Source organism: Strix aluco, chromosome 14 (assembly GCF_031877795.1).
Source record: "Strix aluco isolate bStrAlu1 chromosome 14, bStrAlu1.hap1, whole genome shotgun sequence".
Lineage (NCBI taxonomy): Eukaryota > Metazoa > Chordata > Aves > Strigiformes > Strigidae > Strix > Strix aluco.
In genome coordinates this window covers 8,743,645-8,759,218 of record NC_133944.1, presented here as the reverse complement: position 1 = coordinate 8,759,218, position 15,574 = coordinate 8,743,645, and the positions used below count along the sequence as shown (strand labels likewise).

Below are 15,574 nucleotides of genomic sequence, written 5' to 3'. Positions count from 1 at the left end.
GCATGAAAAATAAGATTAACAATCATGAAACTAAATTATATGGTATTCTTACTATATAGGATTTCTGTAATCCTAGACAGATCTTCAACAATGTAGTCACCTTATTTTTTACTTAAGGTTAAAAGGTTTTCAGATTATATCAATGAGTTTAACAGCCATTTAAAAATAGAATTGAGCAACGAACCAGCTTTAATAATACCGAAGCACCCTGAATGCTTGTCTTAAACACAACATAATACTGGTCAAGGGAAGTTGGAGAATGAAGATGGAACTGAGGGCACTTAAGCTTCCACAACAGCACTAGTTAAGTGTTGAATCAATCCTCCATTTTAAGAGTTGTCGTCTGCACCTGGCCATGTCTATACCTTGTGCTCCTAGCATAATAATGACCCCTCCTCTGTTGGTAAACACTAAACTTGGGGAAAAAATATAGGTGGTGGTAATATTTAGAGCTATGATGTAATTATTAAATCTAATACATTTACTCTGCTAATATATAATAGATGCAGCATAAAAAGGAAGAAAACTCAAACTCAACTGATAAAGGAGGTGGGCAGAGGGGCTGCTGTGACCTCTGGCAGAGGGCTGGCTGGCTGCCCTCGGCGGGGACAGGCTGCCGTCAGCCCTGCCCGCACCCCTGCCCGCACCCCTGCCGAGCCCGCACAAGGGATGAGCAACCTTCAGCTCTTTAAAGTCACAGGCAGTGGAGGGCACTCAGTGCTCAGGGTCCCTCCGCCGCTCTCCAGCGCTTCACACGCTGGGGCTGTGCAGGGACCAGCGCCGCCAGTCATACAGAGGATCTGGAAACTGGGCGATGGTCAACAACTTACTGTACCGCGGTTGCCCTTCAGCCGTCGCTTGCTGGGTGGAGGTCCTGGCTCTGGTCTGCGGTTGGGCTGGTTCAGGCTCCTGCTTATAATTTGCTTGCTTTAAAACAGTACAGGAGAAAATTTAAATGCCTGACGTTCTTTGGGGCTTGTTTGGCAAAGGGTTTTTAAAGGATGCCCTCCCTGTCCCCGGAGTGTCCGACTGTCTCTCCCGCGGCGCCTGTCACGGAGATGCACAGCTGCCTCCTGCCCCTCCCGCCCGCTCCTTGCCCCTCCGCAGCCCGCCCCGGGGTCCGGCCTCCCCGCGCCGCAGCCCCGATCCCGGCCCGCTGTGCCCGTCTCCCGGCCCCCGCTTCGTGGCGGGCATTGCCTCCGAGGACGGGGGGGCTGCTCTCCCGCGCCCTCTGCCCCCGCGGCGCTCCGGCTCCCGGCACGTCCCGGCCCCGGAGGGCGCCTCCCCGGTGGCCCCGCGGCTCGGAGCCCAGCCTCGCTCCCCCCGGGCTCCCCCCGCCCTCAGCGGGTGCCGCCTCGCGCCCGCCCCCGCGCCCTTCCCGCCCGGCCTGAGGGAAATGCCCCGGCTCGGAGTTGGCGGTGCGGGCGCCTGCCACGGCTCCGGGGGACCGGTGGCTCCACGGTTTGTGGAAAAGTTGTGTGCTTACCGGGTGAAAGGCGGGGTGGGGGGGTGCGAAGGAGAGGGAGGGGGAAAAACCACCACCCAAAACTGCTTACATGAATTTCCAAGCGCTAGACCTGCCTCCGAGATCAGCCCAATAAGAGCTGTCAGGGGAGGCTCCCAGCTCACTTTTCCACATCACTTCACAGTTACATTTGGCAGGCAGGCACGTTGGAGCGCTCACGCCCGGAATTAGTGGATTTATTTGGAATATCCCTGCTTTCCTGGAGACGTGCTGCTGCTGCTGGCTTGTGCAAAGGGAGAAATTAATAACTGCACTTTAGCATGCAGGCACAGAAACCCGAGAAGCCAAGTAACCAGCATCTCCTCCAGCATCAGCAGCCTCAAAAAGCATGAAAAGAAAATCTGGAGAATCCTGCCTGTTCACAGGGACTGGCTAATGTTTTTTTACCTCACCCTTTCAATCCATGCATGAAGTGGCTGTCAGCAAGCGGTTTCCTTGGTCCTTGAAAGAGTGAGTATTCATTTTATTAATATTGTTTATGTCTCGCTGGTAGAGGGCTGTCTCTCTGTAGATTTCTTTTTGACTTAGTGTCTGTGTTCTTGCAAGGTGCACTGTGTGAGTGCCTTCCTCGTTAATAGGTACGGTATTAGGCTGAACTGTAGTGGCTCATTAAGTCGGGTATTTTGAAATTCCTGATAATGAAAATGTCATGGGATGCTAGTTAGGATTTTTTTTATTCCCTTGGGAGGAGGAGTGGTGGTGGTGTGGCTATTTCTCCTCCTGTTTTATTTTTTGGGGTGGGTGGGTTTTTTTTTCTTCCCTTCTTCCCCCCCCCCCCCCCTTTAAAGGATCAGGAGGACTTTGAATCACAGAAGGTTGCTTCCAAGGCTGGAGAACCTGTTTCTTTTCCTTGTTTTCTTATTTAGTACAATAAATCTCTGGGCTATTTCACTGTGTTGAATAGATGCAGGGCTGCATTCATGCATTGAAATAGATTGCCGTTTTCGTGCTGAGAATAAAAATCACCCACCAGCCAGATATGTAAATAAGGGAGGAGGAGGCTGGAAGAAGGGGGGGGGGAAGGAATGGAAATCCCCCTGATTTATCATCACCTTCCCTCCCCCCAAAGCTTTGCACCCCCTAGGTAAATAAACAGGTATGGTATGATAGCTTCCTTTCCTACTTTCAGAGAGGAAAGCATCGCGGAAATACTCCTTTTCCTCTTAAAAGCTGAAATGGGAATGAATCTTTAGCTCTAACTAGCCAGGAGTCATCCCTGTCCCACAAGTTGTTTTCCTTCCCTTTCTTTGGTTGACTAAACAGATAATGCACCCAGCTGAAACTTCGGAGAGGGAGAAAGCCCCTTAGCTCTAGTTGCTTGTTAGTTGCATCACTGCCAAGGCTCCCAGAGAAGAAATGCAGGAGTCTGTTGACCCCTGAAGCTGGCTGTTCCACTAAACGCTTCATCTTCTCTTTGAGAAAGGCAGAGGAGTAACATATCCTTACATTCTGCTTGGCTACAATATCTGCTGGGTAGCAGCATCCCAATCGGGAGCCCCAAGCTGTCAGACAGCATCCCTGCTAGACAGTATCAGACCTGTATACGGTGCTTGGCTGGGGAGCCTGGGAGGCACTGCAAAGCTTCAGCACAGAAAGCCTATGGCAGTTTCTATGTGGATATTATAGAAGAGATTAATTCAAATCCTTATTTAGACACTGCCTACCGCCATGAAGGTGACACCACTTAACACAGGCAGGAATTCCTTTGTGGTTCGTTACTGTTCAGTCATGTCTTGAATCTGTCTCAATTCAAACAGTTTGCGTTCAGTACCAGACTAAATAGAGTGGAATCAATCCAACCTGGCACATAACGGCGTTACACAAACCTGCTTGTGTTGCCAACAGGTATCAAACTCTATGCCCTCGCTTCTCCCTCCCTCTTCCTCTCTTTTAGACAGGCGCACACACACACACGCACACTCTGTTTCACGCAGATGAGCCTATCTTTCTTTCGTCTGAAAGTAGGAAAAAATACTCGTACAACTTCCATAAAGGCTGACACTTCCAAACAGCCAACTTAATCGCATAAACAGCTCTCTATTTGTGTCTCTGGGTATCACAGACAGATGTTTTTTTGGGGGTGCTGATTGTAAGAACTCAAATAACATTAAATGTTTATTGTTCAAAATCTACCATGTTAGTGCTTAATAGAAGGGAAGCTAACAGCTGCTCACTTCAGTTTCAATTAAAGAAAGCTGATAACTACTAAAGCTATAGATAAAGAATCCTCTTAACTTCATTCATCCTTTTTTGGAAATTCTTCAAGAGTTTCTCTGCAGTAAGGCTAAAGAGGAATATGCAGTAGTTTTGTATGAATGATGTTTCTCCTCTACATTCAATACCAGACTCTTATAAACAAGAATAGCCTGCACAATAGGCTTATCAGTAAATATAAATAAATAATAAATACATTCAGAAGATTGAAAAATATCCCTAGTGTATAATTCACCTGTCTTAAATAAAATGATAAAACAGCTAGAAGTTGTTAGTATTTTGCATACCTGTGAAATTATCAAATTTCACACCCATAAAATGTGATAACATCAAAACCCAAATGTTCTCTGTAGTGTCACCTCCAGACTAATTGTTTGAATGTTTGCAATGAACACCCTAGGAAGGGAAGTGATTATTATGTGATATTCGAGTCTAAGGTTTTCATCAGTTCAGCCTTATTGTTCTACCTTACTGCATACAGAATGAGCACAGTTTTATGCTAGCTTCCTCCTAGTCTTGCTATTTATTAACTCTCCCTTCTTTTTTTAAAACTTGCATCCTGGCTATAAAGAACTTAGATTTCCATGCCTAGTTGTAAGCTGAGGGTCTTCAGTGTCCTCAGAGACTGGAGTATTTAATGAAAGTTGGTTCTGAAGTTATACAGGTGAGCAATTTTTTAACTGAGTAGGCTGCTAGCCAAGAAATTAACTTTGGACATTTTCTTCAATATTAAAAAATCAATAAAAAGTATGTGTTCATGCTTAATAAATGCAGCTGGTTTTAGTAAGTATCCCTGTATAAGATGTCTAGTCCTTTTACACCTTTCATTTAAAAAAAAAAAAAAAAAGTTTTTATCTTTGTGAGATGAGGTAGAATCCTTCTTAGGAAGTCGCTCAGTGCTTTTTCAGTATACTTTAGTCGTTCCCGTCAGTGCCTGCTACTGAAGTCCGAAACAGACTTGTAAAGGGGAAAGTAGTCAAACAATCAGGTTTAAATTCACTTTCTTTGTAATTTGTAATCTTCATAATTTTTCAAATAATATTGCACCTTTGCCAAATAAATTAATTGATCCCTGGACACTTTATTTGTATCACTGTTAGCATATGCTGCATTGTCTTCTCTAGAAAAAAATATACTTGTACTCCTTTCTTCAGGAGATAGAACTGTTACAAGTAAGAATACACAATCAGCCATGGACATAGATTTATGTCTATTACCCCTTGAAGTACTTCCTGAACTTTCTTTCTTCTCGCACAGTTGCAGATTTCATCTTTTTAAATCTTCATTTCAGGAGACCTAAGTACTCTATAGACTTTAGCTGGGACTTTTTCAGCCGCTTATTGAAATTAGGGGCCTGGAATCCACCCACTTGACCCTTGATACATACAGATAATTTCAGTTCCAAAACTTGAGAGACTTTCAAGGGGAAAAAATACTGACCTCTAAGTTCGTGAGCAAGAAGGAAATGTGAACGCAGACTTTAAGCTTCTGGTGCTGCATATCTCTAAGTGATGATTATGCATATTCTAACAGAAAGCAACTGCTCATGCTACATAGTATAAACAGGTGTTTTAATAGCGTATCCAATAACCATAAGATACTGTATATCTTAGCAGTATTCCTTTTCTATTCTCTTTTCCATTTTGGTATTATTTACAGCCTGACCTTATGGATATACTATTAATACAACTGTATGCTTACCGTATACACTATAGTTGTATCGTAAGAGTCTTTCAAGTATGGATTTAAAATAATACAAACTAAATTATTTCAGTGGGAGGGAAATGCTAAGGCATTTTGAGCTTGGAACATTTTAAGCATCATTGCTACCATAAGACTGTATCAATAGAATTAAATTGATGATGGAAACTCAACATTTTTCTTAGTGTTGTTGCCATAGAAAAGGTGGCTCACTTCGTAGCTTTCTGAACATAACTATTTGAGCAAGAGATAGACATAGAACAAAATAAAGTCCAATTTGAGATTGCAGATGTGGTTTATTTGGGGGTTTTTTTTATTGACTTTTTTTCCCCCTCAGGTAGACCCCTTTGTTCTGGAACCTGTTCAGCACATTTCTCATTTTGTCAACTAAGTAAATAACATCAACACAGTGACACTTCAACTATATTAATAAAATTTTCTTCCCAACTGATGGTACTGATGGTATCTGAAGTGGTAAGTGCAAGCGAAAGATGATTTCTGAACCACTTCAATTACCAGCGGATAGAGTTTAAAGCATCTGACTCCAGGCAAGAGACTGATTTCTACCAGCCTTAGTCATCAGAGTAGCCTTTATCCATGAGTTGCAATGAATCTACACATAGAATTGATTTTCCAAGGTGTTGAGCATGATGTGTGTTGCGAAAAGCATTTAAAATTGAGAATGATCAGCACCTTGGTTTGGATTTGAAAGTAGTAATGTCAACCGGTCTTAGATCTGAATAAGTGAAACCTTCCATGAGAAGTGTCTACAGCACCCTGCAGTGCCTAAGTCACAGGCAAGCTCAGAAATGTGTTTCTTAGTGTGTCTTGCTCAGGTCTTTGTAACTGGATGTGGGAGTTCAAAACATTATGAAGGCAGTCAGTCTTGGCAGTCCTTAGTTCACAGTTTCTTTCAACTTTCTAATTTGGTGTACATTTGTTCGAAGAAGCTTACTCCTGGGAAGCAATGCTCAGCCTAATTTGAGGAACTTGGATAACTATTTAAATTCATTTCCTTTGCAGTCACTGAATGTCATAATCCTATACCTGTGTATATTTTATATTTTTATAGGGGTTTAATATATATATAATAATTGTTATATCAAAGCTCCTAAATACTAATGCAAATGAACTGTATGCATTCAGAGGTAGTGCAGTTCATTAGTTGAGTTGTGCAATTGTGCGACACTTTAGATGTGAACCTCTCATGGATTAAATGTGTAACAGCCATGATTGCCTTTTAAGTAACAGATCATCAGAACTTGATTCTTAATGTTGCTGAAGTTTAGGTTAGGTTCTGCATTCTGCTCTGTGGGCGTTATTCTTTGTGCATTTCCAAAAGTTAGATTTAAACAAACAAATAAGTGAAGAACATCAAAACAAAAGCCTCAACCTGTCAACTGCAACAGAAATAAGATTCATGTTGGAGGACCCTAATTCTTTCCAAACTCATTTAGATTGATGGTAAAACTGCCATCAAATTCAATGATGCAAAATTAAAGACCTTCACTTCTAATTTCACGTTTCAGGAAAAAAGATTTGAGTAGGTTTACTGCAGCAGTACTGTATATAGTTAGAAAAGTCCAGTTATGTTCACATTTTTCCTTTTTAAAGATTTTTTTTTTTATGTGCACACACATTTATGCATATGGCTGGAAAGTTTATATGGCTTTCACGAAATCATGATGACAAGTTATAATTTTATATTTTTGGTTTAATCAGAACACATGTCAGGAAAACTTGTGAGTTTTTTGTTAGTTGCTATGTTTTGTTTAATTATGTAGAGAATACCTAATATTCTTTAAAGAAAACCAATGATAATGAAAGCTCTGTTGTATATCAAAAGAAGACTGAAAAAGAAGCTAGAAAGCAAGATATTTATGTCCTCCATTAATATTTAAACATTTTTCAGCAAGTACAGGATAAGCACATCCCAGCTGCTGAAACTCTCATGACAAACGATGCCCTAGGCAGAGCATGGTTAACACCTAATTCTCAGTCACAGGCCAATCTGTTTGCCTTTTATGAGGTCTCTTCATGTTGTGCACAACTTGCCTTTTTTCCTTTCTCTCCTGTAAAAGTGATATAGGCCTTCAAATTATGTAATACACCCTCATAAAAATGAGCATAGGTTTGAGAGATGAGGTTGGCATGAGCTGAAGCTATTAAATCTATATGTAATGCAGTTCTATTTTAGTGAAAGGAAAATCACTTTAATCAGTGGGCTGTAGAGAATAAAAGAGAATAAAATTTATTCCTCTTACTGTAGAATGAAAACAATGCAGATACAACTGCTTTTGTCATGTTTAAGTTTCTGGACCACCTTAGTTGTTTAAACAGATTTTGACTTTCTTTGCTCTCCATTTTGAGCTTCTTAGCACAACGGCGTGAGGTAAAGTGATGTTTTGACACACATCAGTGGAGTAGCTGACTCCCATAAACCTGAAAACAAATCTTTTTTTCCCCCTAAGTATAACAGGTTGAAAGGGAAGTTTGCAAATACCTTTTGTTCTATGATAGATCTAAAATAGCTATATTGTCATTTTAATGTCTATTCTTTTGGTATCAACTGTAATGAAAAACAAACAAAAAAACCCAACACCAAAAAAATCCACCAAAAAAAAAAAAAAAACCCAAAAAAAACAAACCTAAAATGTTGTAGATACTCCTTTCACTGGAGAGGAAATGCAATCAAACAAGTCATATTACTTCAATTGCAAACTGTGGAGCACATACTGCCTCTTTGTCCTGTATCTGTACAATGTGTAGCACAGTTGGCTTTATGACTGGCATTCCTGAGCACTACACAATGCAAGTAATATTAAAGTAGAAAAAATAGTTTTGAAGTGCTAACAACACACTTGGTGGTGGTTTTTTTTAAATGCATTCTGGTTCTGTACAGCAGTGAGCACTTCTGGAAAGACCAACAGCTTTATATACAAAGTATCAGAGCCTTGGCAGCTTTAAAGTTGGCCCATGTTGATTTTACTATTGAAGAGTAACAAAAATATCCCCAATAAGAAATTCCACTGATTCCAATGGAAGTTAAACAGTAAGCATGACATCACGGAGCCAGGATACTCTTTTGGGTTTGTTTTTTTTTTTAAAAAAAAAGGATTTCCTGAAAGTAAAAAAGTATAAAAAAGATGTAGGTAGTCACTAACATAAAGTAGACTTTGTAGATGTGTAAAGTATCATGTTAAGCAATCACAGAATAACAATTTGTTACAGTATATTACTTTGATTAAAGGAGATAGATTTCAATGTGATGCACATATAATTTTCTCTTTATCCCAAAGCATTAGTCAAGTTGTGTAATGACCTATATCCTGTAGCAGCCTCATCTCTACTTCAGAACACCAGTCACGGTGTTTCCTAGTTAAAGCAACAGAATAAGGAAACTAAGGAAGGGGAATTTATCTTAGAAAAGCTTTTGCAACCCTTCCTTCCCTCTGCCTCTGAAACAGACCTCGAAAACTGAAGTAACCTGCTTGTGCTAACAATAATCTTATCAATAGATTAATAAATCCCCCAATAAATATTAAAGGTCTAAATACTGAAGAAACTGTTGCATTTCTGTACCTGCCTGTGTATTTCTGCATGTCTATATTTCCTTAGTGCAGGTGTATGGATTCCATCAGCTATATGTCCAATGCAAAGACTGACGAATGCTCTGCTTAAAACAGTCTCTTAGCATTTGACACAAGTTTAAGAACTCACTTAATAACCTAAAGAACTGCTCAGATGTCTTGAGCTATAAAAAGTATCTGTGCATGACTAAGCTTAAAAAAAGTGGCATATCTTTGCACACTGAATTACTGTGTATGTGTAGGACAGGACATCTAAGACCAGAAGAAAGAGAGAGGTGGTGTCTGTTACCATTGTTGCTGAGATAAGTAATTCTTTAGATAACTGCCTTTTATTCTCCAAGCAGCCATAAGCAAATTGCCACATGTAATGTATCAAAATAAACTTGGACAATTGATTTGCACTTGAATTGTCAGGATCCTCTCCTGCACATCTCTGACAGCACAAAGTATACTTCAAGTGTATGTCACCCTGCTGCTATAGCAGTTAGCATAACATTTCCCGTCTCATTTTCCTTCCTTTGAAATTTCAGGTGCTTGGTCAAAGGAAAGGACATGTGGATAATGCTATTCTATGTCACACTTAACTCCAGGTGACATAACAGTCCCTTAAAATTGCTGTTAGTCATGGAAATTTAGAGCAGCTACAAAGTATAATTATGATTTGGGGCAATACCTAGAACATGCATGGCCCAGAATCTGGCTGCTGGCTCGCTGCAGTTTTCATCCCCTCTCCATAGTGCGGTGGTGTGTGCTGCTCGTGGTCAGGATCGCTGAGAGTTCCCTTTCTGTCGGAGACTGTTCTCCAAACAGTACATCTGACTCCTGCTTGGCTGTAGCTGAGATGGTGGGAGAGGTTTCCATCACTAAAACTTGCCAGCATCAATGAATAGAGCTGCATCAGATTGCCATGGTTATATACTAGGAGTCAATCAGCGTTTTAAGTCGTTTCACTGTCCCTAATTGCTTGTTCTCTTTTCCAGAAGTTATCCTCCACTCAGCTTTGTCGATTCAACTATTTGTTGAACTGCTCTCTAAAACATATAGTCAAACCTTCATATGCTCTTTGGAAGCACAGCTGTTTTCAAAACTTTCTGCTGTTGTCCTGTAGTTTATGGGTTCTTTAGCTGTGCTGATACAACTGCTTGTGCAGCCATGCTGTAAACTAGATCAGTGCAATGATCTGGGTTATAAACTTGAAGGAAAAGACTCCTTGAAACAGGGTTTTGTTGCAGGTTTTTTTTTTAAAAACTTAAATTTCACTGATCTGGCTTACAGTGTTGCCTTGCAAATAGCACAACTGCAGTAGTAAACTGCAGTGAAGAAAGGAATGGAAATGGAGAAGAATTATTGGAAACATGCAGCTGACATGTTGTGGGGGCGGGGGGGCAAGAACCTCTTAAATTAAAATTGCTCTCAGTGGAAGAATAGCATGAGCAATGGGTCTAACCCAGCTCTGTCAAAATGATTTGGTTTAAAAAACACCTTACTATTAAAAGTGTTTAAGTTAACAAGATCATTTTGACAGAACTGGGTTAGGGAGTGACTACACATAGCGTTACGCTGGCAGATAAAAGAGACAGTAAAGTCTAGCCAGGCCATACAAGGGGCACTTTGCAGTGGGCACTATAAGCATGATCTTAGCTACTCCCACAGTAGCATGTCTGATTACAGCCTTAGTCCTTCATCTCGCAGTAAGGTGGAGAATTGCTTTTAAATTTTAATATTTTGGGGGGTATGTGAGTAATCTTTACACAAATGACTAATCCACTAAAGAATAACAGTTATTATTTATGGCAAGAAATACTCATTCCTTTGCAACGGAAACATGAGATTGCTGCCTTATCCAAGGTATTTAAAATCAAGTTCAGGTACAATATAATGGATATGTACTGGAAACAGGATGAGTATGTAGCAAAGTTATGTGGGCAAGGATGACATGATTATTTGTTGGTTATGGTGTCTTAATAGTTCTATTGTGACGGACTTTGGTTTGTTCTGCTTTAATGGCAAATTAAAATCCTTACCACAGTTCTCTTACTCATAAGAATTATTCCTACAAGTGAGACTGGAGTGCTAAGGAGTGCTAAGGCCTTATATTTTTACTGTTGAAAACTTAAGGCTCTATTGTGCTGCCAAAAGAGGATCAATGAAGGAAAGATAATTGTGCTTCCCACAGTGGGAAGGCTTTGCATCATGTTGCTGCTATTGATGGAAAAAGACGCTGTCCGAATCCTTGAGAAATGGGACTAGGAAGCATAAGTGGTAGTGCAGCCAATACCTGTCGTAGTAAAAGTAAAGCTAAAGAGCTTAAGGAACAAGAAGAACAGTGTGAAGCCAAAAAAAAACCCAAAAAAAGATACTTTGGCTACTGTGGGGACAAAAGAACAGAAAGGAGAGAAATGGCCAGAAGTAAAAAAAAGAGTAGTAATTTGAATAATAACGAGAAATTTGCTTGATGTTAATGAAGGAAACACTAAAAGTTACAAAATATCTATATCTGTGTACAAGCTGTCAAAATGGATCCTAACTTAGCAGGCCTTACTGACAGGGGAAATACAATACCTGATCATGAGCTGTGATAGCGTAAAGAGAAACTCATTGTTGCTTAATGAATTTCAGATAAAGGAAGTCACAAGATGTAAATTTTTGTCAAGGACACCAGATTAACCTTCCTTATTCTCCTAAAATATATTAAAACTACTACCCACAGCTCAGTTCCGCAGGAATAAAGATCCTTATTTCTGGCAGAAATCAAATTAAATTCAGTCTTCTGGACATGAAAGCCCACGTGTGTCGGATGGAATTTCGAGACTCTAAAGGAAGCATGCAGAATGCACAGGCTATCTGCCTGCTGTCGCACGGCGCTGGCTGGAACTCTCTAGGTGATCAGTAAATGAACACCTCTCATCAATTATTCGAGGCTGTTTGTATCGTAACGCGTATTTGCTTATATTGACTTAGCATCAAAGGTAGAGATTATGCATAAAGTTATCTAAAATATTTTTACTAGAACTCCATTGCCTTTTATGTATCATTTACCTCCTCATGTTGTGGCAGTTTGATATCGGTCTTCTGAATGCATGCTGAAGGGGTCATAATGTACAAAATATGAAAGATCCTGAAAATTCTACCAAAAAAAACTGCTTTAGGCAAAGATCACCAACTTTTGTCTGGCATTTCTAGTGTAACTTAATTAAATAAACCAGTACGTCAAGTTTGTTTTACCTTAATAACAGTTGTTTAGGTATTGATTAAAATCTACCCTAATGAAATAGTGAGGTCAAAGGGCTTAGCTGTTGCATATCATCACTATGAATGATAAGGTAAATTCAGAATGAAATAAAGAAAAAACTTCATTGAAGAAAAATCTTTGTTGCAGTTCTTCAGACAAACCTCTGTGTCTCTTATGTGAAGAAATACTCGAGTGGCTCTAAAATCTTTTAAACTATGATTGTGGTATAAATCAATGCCCTAGCATTGTAAGAAAGTGGTTTACTTAATCAGATAGATATTCTATGGTTTGAAACCTAAAAATAAATAGATTTTTTAAAAATCTTTTGTGATTTTACTTTGCTTCTTTTTCAATAAGAAGTTTATATATTAAACTACTTTTATTAACTTTATTAATCTTTTTAACAAATCTACTGCATCCCAGTGTTCACTTTTCAAAGCTACAAGATGATTCTAAAATGATAGCAAAATTAGTTACATCAGAGATGCTAGCCATCATAAAGCTGTCTGCCGCTCATACACAAAAAAAGAACTGTAATCAGTTAGTATATATATGACTATAACTGTCTATTGTCATACCTGGCTCTAACTTTATGCAGGTGATTAACTCATACAAGTAACCTACATGGGTTTCAGTTCCAAAGAGGTTGCAATGTATATTACATGGATTTCTGAGGTTGGTATGCTAGTTATGTTGTAGTGTTTAGTTATAAACTTCTACTTCCTTGTAATCACTTTTTGTGTTGTACTTGCATAAAACTTATGTACTCTGTGACCTAGAGTAGTATGAGTAGTGCACCAAAATGCATGTTCTTGTTAACAGAATAATATTTTTCTAAAACTATATCAGCACATACAGTAAGTGGAAAACAAACCACTCAGCTTTATCTGTATTTCTCTATTGGTTGTGCATGGAAAATCAAATTTATGAATACAGTCTTGCGGTTTTGAAACATAAGACAGTTCTCTGCTACCTGACATAGTGTCACATTTTCTTTCATCTATTTGCTACGTTAAAGACATTTTTTATATCTTAAATATCACTTTCCCCTCTTGGGGATGAATGAAGAACTAGAGCTGTTTTATAAACAGCTTTGCTGGATTAGAGTTGTATTTACAGTTGCATATATCATACACTATACAGGGAAACCACTTAGAAGAACAGTGAAGTTTTGTTAAAGAAAACAGCCCAGGGCCATTTGAATACGTGGAAATTCAAAGCAAAAATTATGCTTTTATCAACACAAACAAAATCTTTATGAGGGTGGCAATACATTCTTTAAGGGCTGTGTGCTCATCCTCTTTTGGTTGCTTAGCAAAAGGTAGTTCTGGCTACACTGGAATAATTTTGCTCTCATTCCATACTCACCACTTCTTTAGACCCTGGCATAATATAAGAAGGGAAAATGCTACTGTGCCTCACCTGCTAGTCTTCCCTGATTGCCAGATCTCCCTTTACATGTGGCTTTTTAATATCATTATAGTAGCTTGATTCAGTAGCCATATCAGTTTCTCCTCCTCATCTAATCTAGAGGATTATAATTTAACTACCAGGCATTTCTTAGCTTTCATATTAGCCAATATGAAAATTGCAGGGCCAAGTATTTAAAAATGCCTTCCATTGGCTCCCAAACACATACTTGGTGTTCTGCTCCCAGGAATGGAGAAGAAAATTCATTTCCAAATTTGTAAAGAAACATGGGGACAGTACAATCTCCATGCATTGCACAAAGTAAATGCCACGATTCACTGATAGAGCAGTGAATCCCAAATGAGAGTCTGTTTCTCAAATAAATGTCAAAAGGCTCCAGCAGTCTAGGTTCAACTGTAGAGAAATTTATCCAGCTCTACTGGATACAGTAGACAGTTACACACTGATCATATTCCCCAGCAGTACACCAATACATGCAAAAGCTCCATCAGATTTTTTTCTTTACCCAGCACTGCCTAAGGCTTGCCTAACTTTCCTGTTGGTACTTGAGAATCTTGCAGTTTTGCATTCATTGAGTTGTGTAACTGTAATCTTCACAGAGTGAGTTCATTGAGTTAAGTTTAATGACATGGTATGTGCATTACAGATAGTTTTGGTGTGCATTTGACTCTTGTTTGCCTTAAGGTATTGCTGAGTAGGGAGCTACTGTGAGAACGGACCAGTCATAGTGAATCTTACGCATTAGTGCTGGTGGATAGGACCTAAATTTGATTGAGCTGAAGAGTAACAGGCAGGAAGTCTGGGGGAGGAACTGAGGATGGATGCACTGAAATGAACTTAATGCTTGCCAAGGATTCAGAGTGGCATTCTGAAAAACAAATATCCTGTTCTTTCTTCAAACAAAAATGTTTCTGTGAGCATCGTATTGTTTTATCTCACTTATTTTATCTCTTTTAGAAAGCAGCCTGTGTAGATTAATTAGGAATTGTTTTCAAAAAGCTTCTTGAATATGAAAAGAAGTGCTTTATTATTATTTGGTCCTGTTAGTAAAAAGAACTATACCAGCTTGTACTAGAAGAGTAAGAAAGTAAGTCATAGCCCACTTGGGTTCTTTTTAAGGCTTTCTCAGACAAAGGTGTAATGTACTATTCTGTTTCTGGTGGGCCTCTATTTCTGGGTCAAAAATCACTTTGTAAAAAATGAAAACTCAGCTACAGAAAAGGACTCTCAAGTTGGGTTTTCAGTTTATGCCTCCAGTTTTGAATTTAATCCTGGATATTGTTTGAAGATGATGTTGATTACTCTGTTTTACAGTGGTTCTATTTCTCCTGTGTTTCAATTCTTGCTCCATTGGAGAAATCAGAAAAATCTGTCCCCTGCCAGACACACACCCACAAGTCCACTCACCATATGCACAAGGATCCCATACAAACAAATTTAACTGCTTTTATTGAAAGTTTGGGTGTTTCTCCCTTTTGGTACCTTCTACTACTAAACATGCCCCAGGAAATCTATCTTTTTAACGTGTGCCAGGAGGCAGCAACTGTAACTTGTTTAATTTCCTTGACCAAAGAAGGTTCTCAGAGGGTGACTTGACAGACCCTTCCCATCAAGCTATTAGACGTTTTGCTCCTCGTCCTTTTCCCTTTTCTGGGATTGAGAGAATGCCAAGAAATTGAAGGCCTCTCTTGCTCCCCTCACATTTTTCCCAGAATTTCATTGTAAGAGCATACTGTATTGTCTGATTTCTTTCTTTCCATCTCAGTCGGCAATAAGGCCTGAACGGTGTTTCTAAGACACACAGTTACTTCTGTAATGGATATTCACCTCATTCTTGATGCATTGTCAAAGCACTGTGCTATTAGCTTACCATTCTTCCAT

At 39.5% G+C, this 15,574-nt stretch overlaps 1 protein-coding gene across 4 annotated transcripts in view; it reads left to right on the top strand.

Annotated features, from left to right (window-relative positions):
- The window catches only part of CDH8 (cadherin 8), a 244,333-nt gene that overhangs the window by 89,751 nt on the left and 139,008 nt on the right, over nucleotides 1–15,574 (top strand). Inside the window, exon 1 of one of the 4 annotated variants that reach the window (XR_012625090.1) lies at nucleotides 1,649–1,975. The exons of 1 other annotated variant lie outside the window; for it this stretch is intronic. The gene's annotated coding sequence lies outside the window, so the exon portion shown is untranslated. Of the gene's footprint in view, nucleotides 1–1,648; nucleotides 1,976–15,574 lie in introns of those variants that run through there. 2 more of the 4 variants (XM_074839549.1, XM_074839547.1) reach the window with 2 other exon arrangements.